The following is a 19,799-nucleotide window of genomic DNA, read 5'->3' as shown; positions in this document are numbered from 1 at the left end:
ATATAACTCCTAATTCTAGGTTTTCTGAGAACTAGACACTTAATGACTTATCTCTGAGAATAACCTCGGCATTCAAGAGTATGAATAATCCATGAAAATGACTGAAATGGTAATGCTATTAAATTTAAACAGCAAAGGGAATGTGATAGTACAAAACTATGAAGTACAATGCTTTCAATTGTAATAGGATTTATATGTTAAAAGATCAAAGAAAGTTATCTTGAGGGTCTCAATTTTTACGTATTGCCAAATAATTTACAAAAAGGTTGGCATAAAAATAGTTTATGTTCCTATATATTATTTTAGTATTATTTCTAATAAATTTTAATTGTATAGTTTGGAAATAATTTTACCAAGGATTGCTTTTGGTACAAATTTGGTTTTAAATTCATAAGGCAAATAAATGAGCCAAATACATCATTATTTAGCATATCATTAAACCTATGGTATTAATCCAATAATTTAAAAAATTCTCGGTCAAAATATTCAATGGAAATAAAAGGGAAAATGTGTTAATAGACCAGGTGTTGTTAAAATTTTCAGTAAAGAAATTTTGACTTGTATTTAGCAATGTCACCCTCCAGTATTACGGTGAGTGGGCTCAAGTAATAATTGTAATCTATTCTGCATGAAGTTCTTATGCTGCCATTTTTAGGTGTAAAATTTTACAGTTTTCATCATTTATTCAAGTTCCCCACCTCAGGCACCTGGTAGTCATCTGAATCATCAGAATCCTGTTTTTCCCTAATAACTCCATGTTTCTGTTACCAAAATTTTGTTGATTTTACATTCTTAACATTTTTCCAAACTATTTTCTTCCTTTCATATCTACTGATAATACTAGAATTAGGTGAGGAGTCACAGATACTTACCTCTACTATTAAAACAGGCAAAACTTCTCTTTCAAGTCTCTATTCTAGCTTTTTTCAATTTTTCCTTTACATGTCCTATAGGGAGAATAATTTAAAGCAAAACATTTTGCATATTTAGATGGTCTTCCATTACATTGACCATGGTATGCAAAACTACTCTAGTTCAATTTTTCTAAAACATAATTATGCACAGGAATCATTTGGTGAATTTGCTACATTAATCTCAGGTACTAGATTCCAGGGATTAACTCCAAAAGAGTCTGATTCAGAGGGGTTTCTATTGGGACAGAAACCTACATTTTGCTTAGCACCCTACTTGGTGACCTGGCCACCTTCTCCCTAGCCCTTCCCACATTCAAAGATATTTTCATCTTAATAGCTCAAAGCTATATGGTTTGGCTGTGCACCCACCCAAGTCTCATCTTGAATTGTAGTTCCCATAGTGCCCACATGTCATGGGAGGGACCTTGTGGGAGGTGATTAGATTATGTGGGCAGTTCCCCCATGCTGATCTCATAATATTTAGTAAGTTCTCTCAAGATCTGATGATTTTATAGGGCACTTCTCCCTGATTCACTCTGCACTTCTTCCTGTTGCCGCCTTCTGAAGAAGGTGCATTGTTCATCCTTTGTCTTCTACTATGATTGTAAGTTCCCCAAGACCTCACACAGTTCCTCATGTGGAACTGTGAGTCAATGAAACCTCTTTCCTTTATAAATTACCCAGTCTCAGGTATTTCCTTATAGCAATGTGAGAATGAACTAATACAGTAAGTTGGTACTGCAGACAGTGAGGTGCTGTTGTAAAGATACCCAAAAATGTGGAAGCAACTTTGGAACAGTGTAACAGGCAGATGCTGGAGCAATTTGGAGGGCTCATGAGAAGACAGGGAAATGTAGGAACGTTTGGAAATTCATAGAGACTTGGAGGGCTCTGAAGACAGGAAAATGTGGGAAAGTTTGGAACTTCCTAGAGACTTAATTGAATGGCTTTGACCAAAATGTTGATAGTGATATGGACAATAAAGTCCAGGCTGAAGTGTTCTCAGATGCAGATGAGAAACTTGCTGGGAACTGGAGTAAAGGTCACTTGCTATGCAAGGAGACTGGAAGCATTTTACCCTGCCATTGAAATCTGTGGCACTTTGAATTTGAGAGATATGATTCAGGGTATCTGGAGAAGAAATTTCTAAATGGTGAAGCATTCAAGAGGAGGCAGAGCATAAAAGTTTGGAAAATTTGCAGCCCAACAATGTGATATAAAAGAAAACCCCATTTTCTGGGGAGAAATCCAAGCCTGCTGGAGAAATTTGCATAAGTAACAAGGATCCAAATGTTAACCACCAAGACAATGGAGAAAACGTTTCCAGGGCATGTCAGAGACCTTCATGGTAGCCCCTCCCATCACAGGTCTGGAGGCCTAGGAGAAAAAAATGGTTTTGTGGCTGGGCCCATGTCCCCCTATTCTATGCAGCCTCGGGACATGGTGCCCTGTGTTCCACCTATTTCAGCTCCAGCTGTGACTAAAAGGTCTCCTAGATTTTAGCAAGCATCAGAGTCTCCTGTTGGGCTAGTGTTAAAATATATTTCTGGGTCTCATCCTCAGGGTTTCTGAGTCAGTAGTTTGAATGTGAGGCCTGAGAATTTGCATTTCTAAGAAGTTCCCAGATGATTCTGATGCTGCTGGTGCAGGGACCACATTTTGAAAATCACTGTTAAGAATTTTGAGGCAGATAATTATAAAAGCAATTTATAGTTTAAAAGTGTCTAAGGTTTTATTAGAAAGTAATTAAGCTAAGGCCTTAGGGGAGAAAGGACAATTTCAGGTTAAAAAAAAAAATAGATTTCCTGAAATCTTCAAGTAGCGGAAAATTGATTTCTTTTTTTAAAACTAAAAGTGGCTGGTGAGGCCATAGTTTGAATAGTGCAAAATAAAGTGGTAAGAGAAGGCCTCCGATGAGTCTGATCAGGGTAGGACAAGCTCCTCTTTCAGGGTCTTGTAGGCCATGTTAATTAAATTGATTATCATTCTAAAAATATACAATTTCATTGGATGTCAATAAAAGAGGACATAACATGATCAAAATTATTTTAAGTTTTGAGGGGAAAAATAAGCCCTCTCATTATAGTTATAGCAGAATACCAAACTAAAGAATAAAATATAGAAATGGGAAATAAATCAATATCTGACAGTTACAGTGATCCCAGCTTCCTGTGTACCTGTACAAGAATATCAATAACATTAACTTACATTTTTCACAGTCCATTGAAATTTACAAAGTATTTTTACACACACATTTTAGTGACTTTATAATTATCACTTGAAGTAGGTAAGAATTAATAACTCTGATGAGACTATAAAGAGAGTTTTTGTTGAAATGAACTGAATTCTTGACACTTCATCAGCTAGATTTAGGAGTCACCTGGAGATAACCTGAGGCTTAAAGACAAAGTGAGTTAAGCCTTATCAGATGATTGGGAATACAAAGTAGCCCACAAGAAGAGAGAAGCATCTAAGAACAGAAACTGCAAATCATTGGTAATTCCCAAAAAAGCATTGATATGCAAATCATATGTCATATAAACTGGTTTCTACATTTTATAATCTGTAAATCTACATTTTATAATCTATAAAACTAAAACCCTGTACTCCTTAAACAATAACTACCCATTCCTCTTCCCCCCATCCCCTGGCAACCAACAATTCTACACTGCCTCTATTATTCTGAATACCTCACATACGTGGAATCATATAGCTTTTGTCCTTTTGTGACTGGCTTATATCATTTTGCAGAATGTCTTCAAGGTTCATACATCTTGTAGCATATGTCAGATTAAAAAGTCAGACAAAGATGGATCCAGGAGTAAAATAAGAGTAATAAAATAAAGATGCATACAGTTAGAATTAGTCCAAAGCAAGTAAACCCAATAAAAACCTCCTGACACAATTGTATCTTGCTTTGCTCTTCTCCATTACTTTGTGCTCATAGTAGCCCATCTGTATATAGCATATGCCCAGTTCTAACAATAAGGCATAACTTAAAATACCAACTTCAATATACACATATTCAAGTGTATTTGTAACAGTGTCATAATATTCTCTAAGAGAAAAAATAATAATAAAGCTCTTTTTTAATAAAGTGCATAAAATAGGCTTAAAGAACCAGAGATATATACTGAGTTGATTGAAATAGTATCTGTTTGCATATATTTTGGAATCTACCCATCATCATCTATTGAGTACATAGTCTCTCAATGGCCTGAGAAGAAATCTGGGAAGATGAAAAATAAATAAAATATTTACTTAAATAGAAAATATTAGATTGTTTTCAATTTTTTCTATTTTTTTATTGTGTTAAAATACAATTAACATAAAATATATGTAACCATTGTTAAGTGTGCAATCTTAACCATTGTTAAGTGTTCAAGTCAATGTTATCAAGGGCATATATATTGCTGTGCAACCATCAATACTATGTTTCCCCAGAACTCTTTTCACCTTGTAAAACTAAAAGTCTGTAATCATTAAACGATAACTACCCATTTCTCTTCCCCACATCCCCTGGCAACAAACCATTCTACACTGTCTCTATTATTCTGAGTATCTCATATACATGGCATCATATAGTTTTCGTGCTTTTGTGACTGGCTTACTTCACTTTGCAGAATGTCTTCAAGGTTCATATGTGTTGTAGCATATGTCAGAATTTCCTTCCTTTTTAAGACTGCTTAGCATTCCAGTATACACACACACACACACACACACACACACACACACACACACACACACAACATATATTTAGAGCATTCATTCCGGTATACACACTTGGCTGACTTCCATGTTGTAGCATTGTGAATAATGCTGCTATGACCATGGAAGTCTAAATAAATTTTAGAGACTCTGCTTTTAGTTCTTTGGACTATTTATTATGAAGAATTGCTGAATTAGATGGCAGTTTCATATTTTTTATTTTTTTGAGGAACTGCCATACTGTTTTCTACAGTGATTATACCATTTTACGTTCCCACCAACAGTGCATAATTATTCTAATTTCTCCATTTCCTTACAAACACTTACTTCTGGTTTTGTTTTTGATAGTAGCCATTTTAATAGTTGTGAGGTGGAATTTCTCTGTAGCTTTGGTTTGCATTCCTCAAATTATTAGTGTTGTTGATCATCTACTTACTGGCCATTTATATATCTTTGAAGAAATGGCTTTACAAGTCCTTCTTCTGATTGTTAACTAAGTTGTTTCGGACATTTTATTGTTAAGTTTTATATATATTCTGGTCATTAATCCCTTTTTAGATATATGATTTACAAGTATATTCTGTGGTGACAATTTCTGTGGGGTATCTTTTTAAAACTCTGTTATTAGTGGCTTTCTATGAACAACTTTTTAAAAATTTAATGTAGTCCCAATTTGTCTATTTTTTTCTTTTGTTGCTAGTGCCTTTGGAATCATGGTCAAAATATCACTGACAAATACAGTGTTTTGAAGCTTTCACCTGTGTTTTCTTCTACAACTTTTACAGCTTTGGTTCTTACATTTATGTTATGGATCCACTTTGAGTTCATTTCTGTTTGTGATGTTAGGTAATGGTCCAATTTTATTCTTTTATATGTGGATATCCAGTTTTGCTAGCACCATTAGTTGAAAAGACTGTTTTTCTCAATTTAATAATCTTTGCACCCTTGTTTAAAATCATTTGACCATATACGTAAATGTTTGATTCTGGAATCTCTAGGCTATTCCATTGCTCTACATTTCTGTCTTTATGCCAGTACTACACTGTTTTGATTACTGTAGCTTTAGAGTAAGTTTTAAAATCAGAAGTGTGAGTCCTCCAGGTATTTTTTTTCTTTTCAAGATTCTTTTGAAAATTAGGTATTCTATAAGATAATATGTACATTTTAGGATTGTTTCTTCTATTTCTACAAAAAAAAAAATTGGGATTTTTGTAGGAATTACATTGAATCTGTAGATCACTGGGTAGTTGGGGCACCTTAACAATATTAAATCTTCCAATCCAGAAACACAGGATTTCTTTCCATTTATTTATGTTTTATTTTTTTCCAATGTGTTTTGTAGTTTCCATTGTGCAAGACTTTCATCTTCTTGGTTAAGTTAATTCCTAAGTATCTTATTCTTTCTTCTGCTATAGTAAAGGAAATTGCTTGTTAAATTTCCTTTTCGGAATGCCCATTATTAGAATATAGAAATGAAACTAATTTGTTGTTGCTGTTGTTTACTTAGTATCCTGCTACTTTGCAGAAATTGTTTATTAGTTCTAAGACTTTTTGTGTATGGGGGTGGATTTTCTAAATATAATATTATCTATGAACATAGTTAATTATTCTTTCCTTGTTCCTGATCATAGAGGAAAAGATTTCACTCTTTCACCATTGAGTATGATATTTGCTGTGGCTTTTTTATATGTGGGTTTTATTATATAGAGGCTGTCTCCTTATATTCCTAGTGGGTTGAATTCTTTTATCATGAAAGGGTAGCAAATCAATTGAAGGTTTTATGTATTCCTTCTATTAATGTGGTGTATTGCAATGATCAATTTTTATAAGTTGAACCATCCCTATATTACAGGAATAAATTTTAGTTGGCCACAGAATAAATTCTATTTGGCTAGTATTTTGTTGGGGATTTTTGTGTGGATGTCTACAAGATATTGGTCTCTAGTTTTCTTCTAATGTACTTTCTTTACCCAGCTTTGGGATCAAGGTACTGATGACTTCATAGAATGAGTTAGGGAGTGTTACCTTCTCTTCAAATTTTTGGAAAAGTATGAGAAAGACTGGTGTTAGTTCTTGTTTAAATATTTGAATTCATCAGCAAAGCCATCAGATCCAGGGCTTTTGTTTGTCAGGAGATTTTGGATTACTGATTCATTCTTCTTGAATTGAAAGTCTAATTGAAAGTCTATTCTGACTTTCTATCTCTATGTAATTTAGTCTTGGTAGATTTTGTATTTCTAGAAATGTTTTAATTTTATCTAGATAATTCAACATATTAGTGTCTAATAACTCACAGTACAATACAATAGCTTACAGTCATGTGGTGAGATCATATACAGAAACTCTGATCTATGAGCTCAGCTGCTTAGTTCCTGTGCCAACCACCACCACAACAATTGCTAACTAAGTTAGTGGGCCACCCTTTAGAACTGTACCCTCACAGGGAAGCCAAAGTAAAAATGACCCAGTTGAGCTCAGTCAATACACTGAACCATGAGAAATGATATTTTTTGTTTTCAGGCACTAAATTTGGGGCACTTTCCAGGCAAAAATAAACAAATGGAACAACAGTAAACACCCAGCTTGGCAATTTACAAGACTTTCATTAAACGGTTTAATGAAATAGCCTCAGAAGGCCTCTGAAACTTTCTATGGGCTTTGGAATGCTAAGTGGTTTCATTATTAGATATCTTACAGTCAAAGTTTTCTAAAACAGCCTAACTGTTTTGAGTTTTGAGCAAAAATGTTTGGGTCCTCCTGACCTTCACATATTGTCCTTCTAGTGATTGGGAATTCTGATGGCTGAGAAGCAGTAACTTGCTTGTTTACAATGCCATAAGGCAATTTTGAAGGCCTTAAACATATGAAATATCATTAGAAAATACTTACTCAGTTCCATGTTGTTAACAGTAGAACATCATCTCATTAAATATAACATATATACTGCCACTGTCACCCCCACAATTACATGAAGTTTAAAAAAAATGGCTTCAAAAACTTTTTATTTTGGTTTCATTGCATTGTAACATTAAATTTAATCTTCCGTTTAAATTATTAGGTTCAAAAATTGCTTGACTATTGTTCATAATAGGTGCTGTACTAAAAAGCAATTTATCATCTACAGACTTCTAAAAGTTCAGAGATCACATCTTGAATATAATAAACACCTCCTTCATTAAATGTATTCCATGAAGTAAGATATCTTATTTCAATAATGAGATAATAGTCACTAATTACACCAATTAATTTGTCATAGTGATAAGTTACTTCAAAGTAACAGTGGGAATTTCCATTGTTTCCCTTTTAAAATAGCTAAAAATTATTAATAACTTATAAGCCTCTTAGCTGAATGTCTTATTTTTGGCAAACTTAAGGTAGTCATCTAAAAGTTAGCTAGCTGTCTTATTTTAAAAAAAATAGGGTTTTAGTTTCCCTTTTAATTATACACTTCAGATACCAGGAGAATAATAAACAATACAAACAAGGCAGTGAATACTGTCTGATTATTATAAGCTACTGGAGAAATACAGTTATGTATTATAAGACACAAGAGACAAGTAAAGTTTTCAAAATCTAAGAGGGGTGATTATACCATAATAAATATTCTGAAATGAAATCATTTTAGCGGTGGAAGATAGATGTTATTCCTTTTTGAAAAGCCAATAAAACGTTATTCTTTTGGCTTAGTGTCCCATTATTTGTTATAACCATCTGGAATTTGAACACATTTCATACCCTACAATTTTCAGAGGAACAATTACTTGATACTATTTGTACACCTGAGGTGTTTTAATGCTTAGTAACATCTGACAAGCATTTCAATAAGCTATTGAAATTAACCTGCTCATGGAAGCTAATCATATTTTATTTGTCATTTGCAAAGAGTTATTATAAGTAACAGAATGAAGACAGATTGAATCTTAGAAACTTATGTTTAAAATGTTTAGAATGTATCATGAAAATGTAAAAATATTGTCACAACTATATTTGAGTTTATTTATACGTTGTAACAAACTATTTAAATACGTGAGTATTTACATACTCCTGTATGTAGTTTGATAGAGTGTTGAGTACTTTCTGCCTTTACAAATTGTGCACAGAAAGACAAAAAGAAATAGTATTTAGATTATTGAACCTTTAAAATCTCAAATTCTCTCAAATTATAAATAGAGAAGTTGCCATAAAATTTTTAAATGGATTTTAAATACTTTATTGAGATATGTTTAAAATTGAAAAAAGTTATTTTAATATAATAGCACCTCATTTTTTTTGCAAAGTATATTTTAGCACCGAAAGAACAAATTGGAGGTTTTACGTTAGTATTATAGAAAACTGTATTTTTCTGTCCTATGTAGATGGAATTGACAAGAACAAAAGTAATGGAAGGCATCACATAAAATGTTATTTTAGTCATTTAGTAATAGTACTAATAACCTGGGCCAAAGCACTGGATGTGGGATTATGAGACTGACAGAATTTGATAGCTGTTTAGGATACAGAATTGGACTGTTAGGACATAATATTAACAGTATTAATAGGAGGGATTGTTTGAATACTTTGTGAGCTAATCAGAAAAAAATACTTTAAAAATAATAATTGTGGTTATTTTCCAAATACTATAAATATTCATCAGACTGCACTTAGCAGAAAAAAATAAAAAGAGCAATGGTAAATTGAAAAATTAAAAATAAGTAAATAGAAAGAGTGTCCCCCAAAGATCCAAGATTTAGGGATGATCCCACTGTATGTGTCAGGTACATTTATGTTTGCAGTGGGACTGTATTCTTAGAGCTTCCAACTACTATTGCTACTAAAGTGAATGTTGCTTCTGAGTCAAATTTTTAATCATCTCAAGCACTGTACTATGCTCCTGTTTTCCTGAGTTTCAGCAAATTTGATAGCTTCGGATAAATATTCCTGGTTTCTCTTACTTAGTTCTCTTTCTTTCCTGTTAACAATTAGTTAGACTAAGTCAAATTTTCCCCTTTTTTCTTCTGGCATTGTTAATTCTTTTACTAAAACTGTCTGATGAGATAATTTCACCTACAATTTATGGACAGACCATTATTTGTTATTCTATTTTTGTATGCTTTAGGTGAAACACTGGAAGGTGATAATACTTTTCATGAAGAAATAAAATGTTCTGAGTCAGATATATACATTTCCAACAGTAAAACCAGCCTTGTTTTAAGAGTTAAAAATCATATAAGACTGAAAAAGAAAAAGCAGTACTGCAGTTTAGTCGTTTGGGAAGAATAGATTGAGATAAAGCCAGCTGCAACTTTACCAGAAAACATCGTTTCTTTCAATGTCATTCATTGGCCATAAAATGCCATGACCATCCCCTCTGAGTAGCACTGCTTTTTCATCAGTGGTGACCCAGATGTCTCTTAACAACACCCTATATTTATTTAATCTCCACTTCTAATCTGCCTCAGAAACAACAACCTATGTACAATTTATCTCCACTTTTCTTATATCCAGGTCATAATTCTTCAGCAGGAACCTGAACCTTATGAAAGACACTTATCTCTTACCACTTTCCACAGTTCCTCTTATGAGCTCTACTGCTGCCTTGAGCCAATGTATCTCATATGGGCTTTACACCTAACATATATGTGTGTTCCTGTAATCACTGCATTTGAAATGCGTGTACATTGCAATTGCTGATAGATATCTTCACTATTTGGGATTGAATTACAGTAATAATCAATTTTCTCAAAGATTAAAAAGTATGTAATTCTCAATTTTATGCTTATGTAGATATGAAATTTTGATTGATTTGTTAGGCATTTCTAGAAGTTGAAACAAAAACAAAACTTAGGAAATTATGGACTCAGTATTTAAAATAAATATAAATATAAATGTATTTAATTGTTTCAATGAGAAAGGTAAACATTTTAATTTTTTAAAAATTGGAAAAACTTTCCTCTTTCTTTTGAATATTGCATTGTCTTATAGTTCTTACAGTCAAAAGAGTCCAGTGATGTTCTATCCAAGTTGACTCAAGTTGTAACCCAAGATAAAGATGTCCTGCATTTGGGAAAGTAACAGTTTGCACAGACTCAATGTCATTAGCTCAGCTCAGAAACCTACAGTCGCTCTTCAGGGAATGAAAAAAGATGATCTTTCCCTCTATTATTTGTTCATCTTGTGATGTTCCATGCCAAAACTGACAACATAAACCTCCTAGGTTCACTCATTTTGCCACCACACTGATATGCAGGCTGCCACCATCATACCTGGAATAAAACAATTATCATATGACCATATTTCTATTGCCAATCACATTATTGATATCTAGTACAAAGTTCCTCTGAATTACGCATAAAATATTAGTACATAAAACAAAAAATGTTTAAATAATTTTGGTATAGCTCAATATATTACGGTATATACACGTGAATATTCAAAACTCTACATAACTGAGTTTAAAAAGCAGTAAAAAATAAACAGAATATTACGTTTAAATAAAAGCAATGTTAACACTCAATCAAAACTATTGCCAAAACTTTGTGGGAGGCAAGTTGAGAGTTATGTAAGTTTAACGTTAGGCGATAACTGTTAGAAATGCACTAATAAATATTCCCTTAAAAACATAGAATAGGATGGCCACATGAAATACTAGATATCCAGTTCAGTTTGAATTTCAGATCATTTTTAGCATAAATATATATTAAATATTCTTATTGTGTGTCTAAAATTCAATTGAACTAGGCATGTTATATTTTTATTTGATAGATCTGGCAACATTAAAACAGACATGAAAATTAAAAGAAATAAAGGATAAAGGGATTCTAAAGTGAACATCAAAATAATCTAGAAATTAGAAAAATTATATAACATAATTAAATCTATAAGTAATTAAAATAACATAAAATCTTCAAAACTCATAATTTGTTTTAAGAAAGACAAATACAAAATTGTATAAGGGAGCAGAAATAACTCAAAGGGAAGTAACAGAAGCAAAAATTATTTGAAATAACCCAATAAATGGTTTAATTTAGCTTTGGTGAAGTCAATATGAAGGCTATATTGACGTGTAGATACATAGTTAATGACAGACACTGCAGCCTGGGTGACAAATTGAAACTCCATCTCAAAAAGAAAAAAAGACAGAAAAAGACAGAAAAAAAATATTACTAAGAGACAGAAAATATTACAAAATACTATTTTAAAAATTTTAATTATGCCAGTAAGTATAAATTTAAATATAAACAAAATGAAATGCTATGAATAATAATCCATCCTCTCTTAACTTACCAATTAGTTCCATAACTAATCAATGCCCTTAATTTCACTGCAAAAATACATAGAAAACCAACTCATTCTAAATGATCTACAATAGTAAGCTATATTCCACTTTGCCAAGGGTCACATGAGTTTGAATTTGAAATGCAAAAATATTACTGTGAAAGTAATGCTTTTATGACATGTTAATATTTTAGAAGACTCAACAAACTGGGTAGCTTAAAAAGAATACTTTCATAGGGGTAAAAAAATCATACAAAATCTAGTCTGCCCTCAGATTTCTTTACTATCACTTTTAAGTTCATACTCTTAAGAACCCAAAACATAAACTCTTATACAATTGTAAAACAAAGAAAATTACTGAGGTGAGTCTTAATCAATTTAGAGGTTTATTTGGCCAAGGCTGAGGACGCGCCTGGGAAAAAGAAACACAAAAACACGGGAACATCTGTAATCCGTGCATTTTCCAAAGAGGGTTTGAGGACTTCAACATTTAATGGGGAAAGAGCAGGCAGTAGAGGAAAGAGAAAAGAAAAACAAGGGGGAGGGTAGATAAAAGAAACAAGCAGGTACATTCTTTTGAGACTTTGATCTGCTTTCATTGAATCCACATTTTACGGAATAGTCAGTAACACATTTATCTCCTCTCATCTCTTGCTCAGTTTGTCAGCATTTCTACGTAAGATAAAGTAAACATAGAGTAGAGAAAGCAGTCAAATATTCATTTGCCTTAGTTGAGCAGAAGGATGAGTTCTGGTCCTATCCTTACCTCCTACCTGTGAAGATAAAGTGTTAATTTACATTGTCAGAATGAAATTCAATAGAACTCTGTTTTAGGATAAAGATCTTGGGGCCCACAAGGTATTTCCTTGTAAGTTATGAGGGAGTCCCCATAGAGAGGTATGTGGCCTTTTATCTTTGTAGCTATCTATTTAGGGGAAAAAAATAATGTGAGGCAGTTTTGTGTAACTTGGTTCCCAAACTTAACTTTTCCCCTTGGCATAGCAAGTTTGGGGTCCCAAGATTTTGATTACTTTCACATTTCCTCAACATTCTTAAAAATCTTTTAGAGAAAACATTGTAGAGGAAAATGAATCTCTGGTTGTGGGTTTTGATCTTATTCAATATCACCAGGATGGTTTATTCCTAGTTGTTCAGGTCCCACATTGCTAGGAAGTCTCATCATAGGAGATGTCCCATGGAGAGGAAAAAAACAAAAACAGGTGAAGGAAAGAAAAAAAAAAGAAAAAGAAAAAAAAAGGAAACAGACAGAAAGACTGAGGCCAGATTTTTAGTAACAAAGGAAACACAATCCTGGAAACTGGTTCACGCCACTCTACCACCTCCTCAATCAGAACAATCCTTTGGGCCAACATTATGCTAACCTCTTCTGGTGTACACTGACTTTATTGTAAACATGGATGGTAACAATATTGTAAGCAAATTATTATTATTATTTCTCCTATAAGCAACATATTTTGTCATAAATTCCCAGGATCCAAAGCAACCACTCATCCTGTGGATTAGTGGGATTTGGGGATATGACAGGTTGGTTATTTGAGTTTTCCTATCAATCATATGTTATATTATTTGATTCATCTGGGATATAAACACAATATTTAGTTTTTTGATGGTGCAGTTCCTCCCTTGGGCTGCAGCAAGTATGTCTACAGCCATATAATTTTGCAGCACAGCTTTCCTCATAAGTAATACCTCATTGTTTAGCAAAGAGATACTTATGTGGAAATCATTCAGGGCCTTTGAGGTATGATTTGTTAAGGCCTCTGTTGCCATATGACATTCATGATACTTATCTGTGGTATGAAGATAGAAGCTAAGTGGTCATACTATTGAAATACAAAAAGTTTCCAGTGAGATTGTAAATGCAAAGGGTTTGCTGGTGTTGGCAGAGTCGAAATTACTCATCTTTGTTCCCAAGCACAACCTGGGTAACATCATCCTAAGCATCCTGGGGAATCCACAGCCATAAGTGTGTGCCACAGAGCCAATATGTCCCATTTGCAGCTAGCCAATAAATACATAGTTGCTTTACCATATTGGTGACATGCCAGTTAGTGTTTGTAATATAATAATGTGGTCACAAAGTTTTCTAGGTAGCTGTTTTATATCTGTCGTACTGTCTGGTCATTGGTCCTTGGTATGGTTACTCTGTTCCCAGCATAAAGGAGAATTTTGACTGAGTTGGCCAAATGAAGGAGTGAGCCACATAAAACCATCCCAAATTGGATTTATCATGTTTTGAAAATAGGCAGTTACCTGGAATATGGTTATTGCTTTTTCCTTTAGTTAAGGGAACACTAAGGTGAGGGCTGGTGAGCTGTTCCTTTCCACTGAAAAGCTTTTTCCGTGTCCCTCACTCTTTAGGGTGTTATTAGTGTGCTGATTATATATATTGTTTTTGTTATGATGGCACTAAGAATGCCAGGCTTTTTTTTTTTATGAAATAAATTGTTGGTATTCTGCTCTGTTCTGACCTTGGAAGAGAGATACCCACCATGGCAGGCCAGAGCCACTGAAAAGAGGCATAAGTTTGCATATCCAGAGGCATTATTTTTATTTTTATTTTTTGTAATCTGTCTGCATAATCCTGGGCCCATCGTAAAAACAGTTTTGCTTCATGGGCAGCAGTGGGCGGCAGTGGTAGGAAGGCATAGGGACAAAGAATAAATATCAGTGAGATTGTGAAATTCATTTTAACTACTAAAAAAGACATTAAAACAGACCTGACATGTGTCCTGTCCTGCTTCAGATAGTAGCAGTTGCCTGTGTCCCCAGGAAAATCATTACAATGGCTATAATACAATAAACACAAGTGTTCATTTGTATACAGGCCTGGTCCAGGGTCTTGAGTTAAAGCAGTCCACAACAGATGTAGTCTGCTTCTAGTTCTAGGTCAAAGGCCATAGTTGTTTAGTGAACTGATGGTGAAGATCCTCAGTAGAAGTTACAGTTCACTTGGAAGCTTGTGCCTTTTTAAGAGGAGAGATGTGGATTCATGAGTCTATGCCCTTAATTTTGCCACACATGAATTAGTCGATAGTACCTCATATGAGGCCTTCCACCAGGGCTAGAGAAAGTCTTTTATTAAAGGTCTTTTCCAACACAAAAAATCTCCAGGCTATATATTATGACCAGCAACTGTGTCTTTAGGGAGCATACTGTGAATAGAATCTGTTACCAAAACATAGCTTTTTGAAAGATGACGAATAAGTCTTTTACAATATTGCAGTAGATCTCTCTTGAGAAAAGTTGGTTCCATAATTTTGGTTCCCATGCACACGGGCCTTCCTGTTATAATTTTATAAAGGGATTAGTTGACGTTTTCCAAAAGGGGTGAATATGACTGTAAGTAGCTACCAGGGAGGTGCTTTGGGCCAGGGGCAGTGAAATGTCTCTACAAACTTAGCCAATTGTGTTTTAATTATTCTGTTGGTCCATTCCACCAGTCTTGAGGGCTAGGAGTGATAGGCACAATGGAAAAGTTGAAATACGTGCCAAATATTACAAATATTTTGAATGAGCTGGGCAGTAAAATGAATTACCCTATCACTGAGAAGTCCAGAGGGAACTAACTCCCCAGAGTGGAATAATTATTTTCTAATAGGATATTTTTCCAACTGCCATCACTGTTGCTTGCTTGCAGAGAAAAACCTTAATCCAATGGGAAAAGATGCAGATTATCAGTAAAACACACTTGTAAACTTGAGAAGAAGGCAGCTGGATTAAACTGAGCTGTCATACCTCAAAAGGTCCAGCTGGAAGGGGAAAATGACCTTGGGCTCCATGGAGGGGCTTCCTTGGGTGATATTTGGGACAAATAACATATCAGGAGTAAACTTTTAGTGCCACTGTGATGGACTGCATCCAATAACATTGTCTACATCAGGATCTTATTTTATCTGAATTCCAATGAGTCAGATTGTGAATATATCCCATAAGAAGCATCTTTCATCCCATTGGAAAAATGGATTTGTTATCAGGTCCACACCATATTTCAGTTTCAGGAGAAAAGTATTCTCCTTTTTGTTTCCAAGTAGATTTTTCTTTTGTTGGGGCTATGCTCTTGGTTTCATTTAACATGTTTTCAAGTGTTTGGGGTTTTATGGATACTCCCCAGATTGGGGCTATTGTCTTGAATGCTGCTGATCTTTTAGTTGTATCACCAGTAAATTGATTATCCCAACTTTCAGTTGTGTCCAATTTAAAGTGGCCTGGGACTTCTATAATCATCAAAAGTTTTTATTTTAGAATGGCTTCTAACAGCTCTGATATTTGTTGTTCATTGTTTATGGGTTTCCATGAGGAGATTAAAATTATCTCCTCTTCCATGGCATCAAAGTCATGGGCAACAGTGAATGCATAGTGGCTGTCAGTGTATAAATCTTCACAGTCTTGTTTTTTGCCAGTTGACAAGCTCAGGTCAGGGCAATCAATCTGGCCACTTGAGCTGATGTAGCTTGGGAAAGAGGACCAGCTTCAATTTCCTCTAATAAGGAAACCGCATCATATCTCACTCTAAAATGTCTATCTTCCTCTATCAAATAAGATCCAGCTGTATACCAACCAGTGGTATCCCCTGGAGGTCTGCCCTGGGGATCAGAAGTTTGTCAATCATCAGAATACAGTCATGAGGGGTTTCACCAGAAGTGTGAAGAGAGTGGCTGGGTTCGATTATTACAGCGAGAAATGTTAATATTTGGAGATGATGCAAGTAAAACTGAACATAAACGGTTAATTTACATTGTCAGGCTGAAATTTGACAGAACTCTTTTTTAGAGTAAAGATCTTGGGCCCACAAAAAAATTTCCTCATCAGCAAATTACAAGGGAGGCCCCATGGGGAGTTACGTGGCCTTCTATCTTTATAGTTATCGATTTAGGAAAAAAATGGGAAGCACTTTTGTATGACTCAGTTCCGAAGCTTGAATTTTCCCTTTGGCACAGGGAGTTTAGAGTTCTGAGATTTTTATTTTCCTCTCATAGACGCATTTTAGGGATGAGTTTAATAAGAAAACCTACAAGAAACCCCTAACTGGTGGATCTATACTCATAATAAGATAACCAATAAAATACATCTCCAGACTACATAGGAGGTGATGGCTTTGCTCCACCATGAAAGATGATAGTATTCATCTTTGTGTGGTGGGTTTTGAGGTAAGTTTAATGGATTTTTTATATTTTATATGTTTTAATATTTTAAACAATAAACATAGATTAATTTTCTGCTTCCACAACATGCAGAGATCTTAGGGTTTATTACCCCAAGCTGTATATGCTCAAAGTTTAATAACAATAATAACAGAGCAACAGATTTTATAGGAACTAAAGTTTACAAAATATAGGGACTCTTCAAAGAAAGAATAAAAATTAGAAATTAAAGTGACTATTTCCATGATAAGTAAAAAAAATCAAACACATCACAAATTTTTAAAAGCTGCCAAATGTCACACACACATCCAAAATTAAAATACAAATTACAATACATGTTTACTTTCCTGTTCCAGGTGCATATTCTTTGCCTCTTTAATGATGAAATTTTCTAAAGGAAAATAATGCAGTCTTTCTTCTAACATTGCTGACTGTAATCTTTTCTAATTCAGAATGTTGAGTTTCTTTTATCCTCACAGCTCTTTAGTGTGAAGCAAATTTGGGGGATTATTATCAAAGTTGAGGGAAATTCTACCAATTTTCAGACATGCTGTCAAGCTTCAGGACATTTCAAGTTTTCTTGTGCAACCTTGGATTTATATACTCCCATATTTTTATTACTAGGTACTATAGGCCACTTTCATATATCTGGCTGTGCTCTTAAGTGTCATGGTACCTGGTGAGTCATCAAAGCACTTGTTAAGCATGTTGCTGAAAGTCATTTCTCCTCTGGGATGACTGGTAGTAATTAATTGAAGTAGGGAGAATTCTGAGATAAATTCTGAGTCTAGGTTCCTGGTATATACACCCTGTATAATCCTTTCCCCGAACATATGGACAGAACTGTGAATATGATAGATATTACTCCCATGATTAGTTTTCATTACATTAAAAAGATGAGGGATTCTATAATGTAATAAAGTTCTAAATCAGTGAACTTTGAGTTGATCGAAAGGTGACCATCTTGGTTTGACCTGACATAATCAGGTAAACTCTAAAAGGGACTAAGCTCTTTCTGAAGGAAGAGATTCCGAGCATGAGGATGTGAGAAGGCCTGTAAAAGAAGCCAACTGGCAAGGAACTTTGAGTGCCCCTAGAAACTGAGAGTGATCCGTCACTGACAAGCCAAAAGAGAATGGAGGTATCAGTCCTACAAATGCAAGGAATTGCATTTTGCCTCCCTATAACGCCCATAATCTTGAAAGAGGATCTTTCAGAAAGGAATAGAAAGAAATGCTGCTCAGTCAGCATGCTGACTTTAGCTTTGTGTGAAATACAATCATAGAACGCAGGTCAACTGTGCACAAGTTTGGACTCACATCAATGTTTAGATTAAAAAATAAATCAATATTGTCTTAAATCTCTAAGTCTGTAGTAGTTTGTAATATAGTGATAGAAACTTAATATAATAACTATACAAAGAAGTGCTATAAAGCCCATAAATATATCCCCCAACTCCAAACTAATCATATTTTAAGTTAATATTTGCTTGGCTTGATCTCAAAAATGTCCACGGCTATGCCAGTGTACCTGACTGTCCACTGCCACACCAGTGTACCTGACGCAAGAAAAGGAGTGATGGAGAGAAAATGCCAATGGAAAGAGATAGAAATCGCTGGAGTTAAAACATGAGCTTCTCATGTGCCAAGCACTGAGATTAATATTTTGCCTGTATTATCTAATTTAATAGTTAAAACAAATCTAGGAATAAATAATAAGAATTTGAAGGTAAGTTATTTTATTACAGATTTAGTGATCCTAACTGCTACACCATACCTAATCACAATGAGGTCAATTTCTCTACGTTACTGACATACCAGAAATGTCTAGAAAACAAGCATATCATTTAGCATCAAAAAATTTGCATGAACACGTTTTAGGCTGACCTTAAGACTGAGCTTCATTATTTAAGATTAGATTCTATGTGTTTTGAAGACTTAAAGTGAAATAAATAAAATGCTCAATCAAAAGCATTTATTGGCCCCATGCTAGAATAAGACCTAAGACCAATGATGAAAGAGAGTTTCCTAAAACTGATTTCCTATTCTAGAAGAAAAGTTCCATAATTCCATCCAGTGAATTGTGGACATTATGAGGATTCAGCTTTGGAAAAGTAGGTTCAGGCAGTCTTGAAATATAGGTTTCCAGCTAAAGAGTAGTAGAAGCACTGGGTCAACATTTTTTCCATATATTAGACCATGGAATCTTCTTTACTAGGACTATTTTCAAAAATGCCCTGAGGTTATAATTTGTATTGCAAGCAAAATCTGTATAAAAATATTAATTTTGTCATGCTATAGGATATTATGACCTTAAATTCGATTTTTTCAGAAACCTCAGAACTTGTATTGAGAGTAAGTTCAGAAAATTAACTTTAGAATAAAAGAAAGGTATAACTCCTCCTTTTTCCTGTCAAGTAGATTAATGTTACATTTATATCATTTCATTTTTCATGGTGAGAACTGGGATTACACTTCCCAAAAGATAGCTCTCTATGCATCTTTTGCAATTCAGAACAAATTAAGATTTTGAAAAAAAGTCAAAGGTATTGAAGCCATTGTTTTCTTTTCAGAAAATGAAACTAGATAGGACAGGAAAAAATGGGAGTTCACAGAAATAATATTTATATGTATAAAGTTCTTAAGTAAGAAAAATCCAAATGGGATATAATTCTCAGGAGTTTTAAGCATGAAATATAATCTTTAGGCCAACTAGAATTGCCAAAGTATAAAACAAAAACAATTATATAATATGAATA

Source organism: Pongo abelii, chromosome 2 (genome assembly GCF_028885655.2).
Source record: "Pongo abelii isolate AG06213 chromosome 2, NHGRI_mPonAbe1-v2.0_pri, whole genome shotgun sequence".
In the NCBI taxonomy this organism is placed as follows: domain Eukaryota; kingdom Metazoa; phylum Chordata; class Mammalia; order Primates; family Hominidae; genus Pongo; species Pongo abelii.
The sequence above is the reverse complement of the archived record's forward strand: the minus strand, read 5'-3'. Positions refer to the sequence as shown.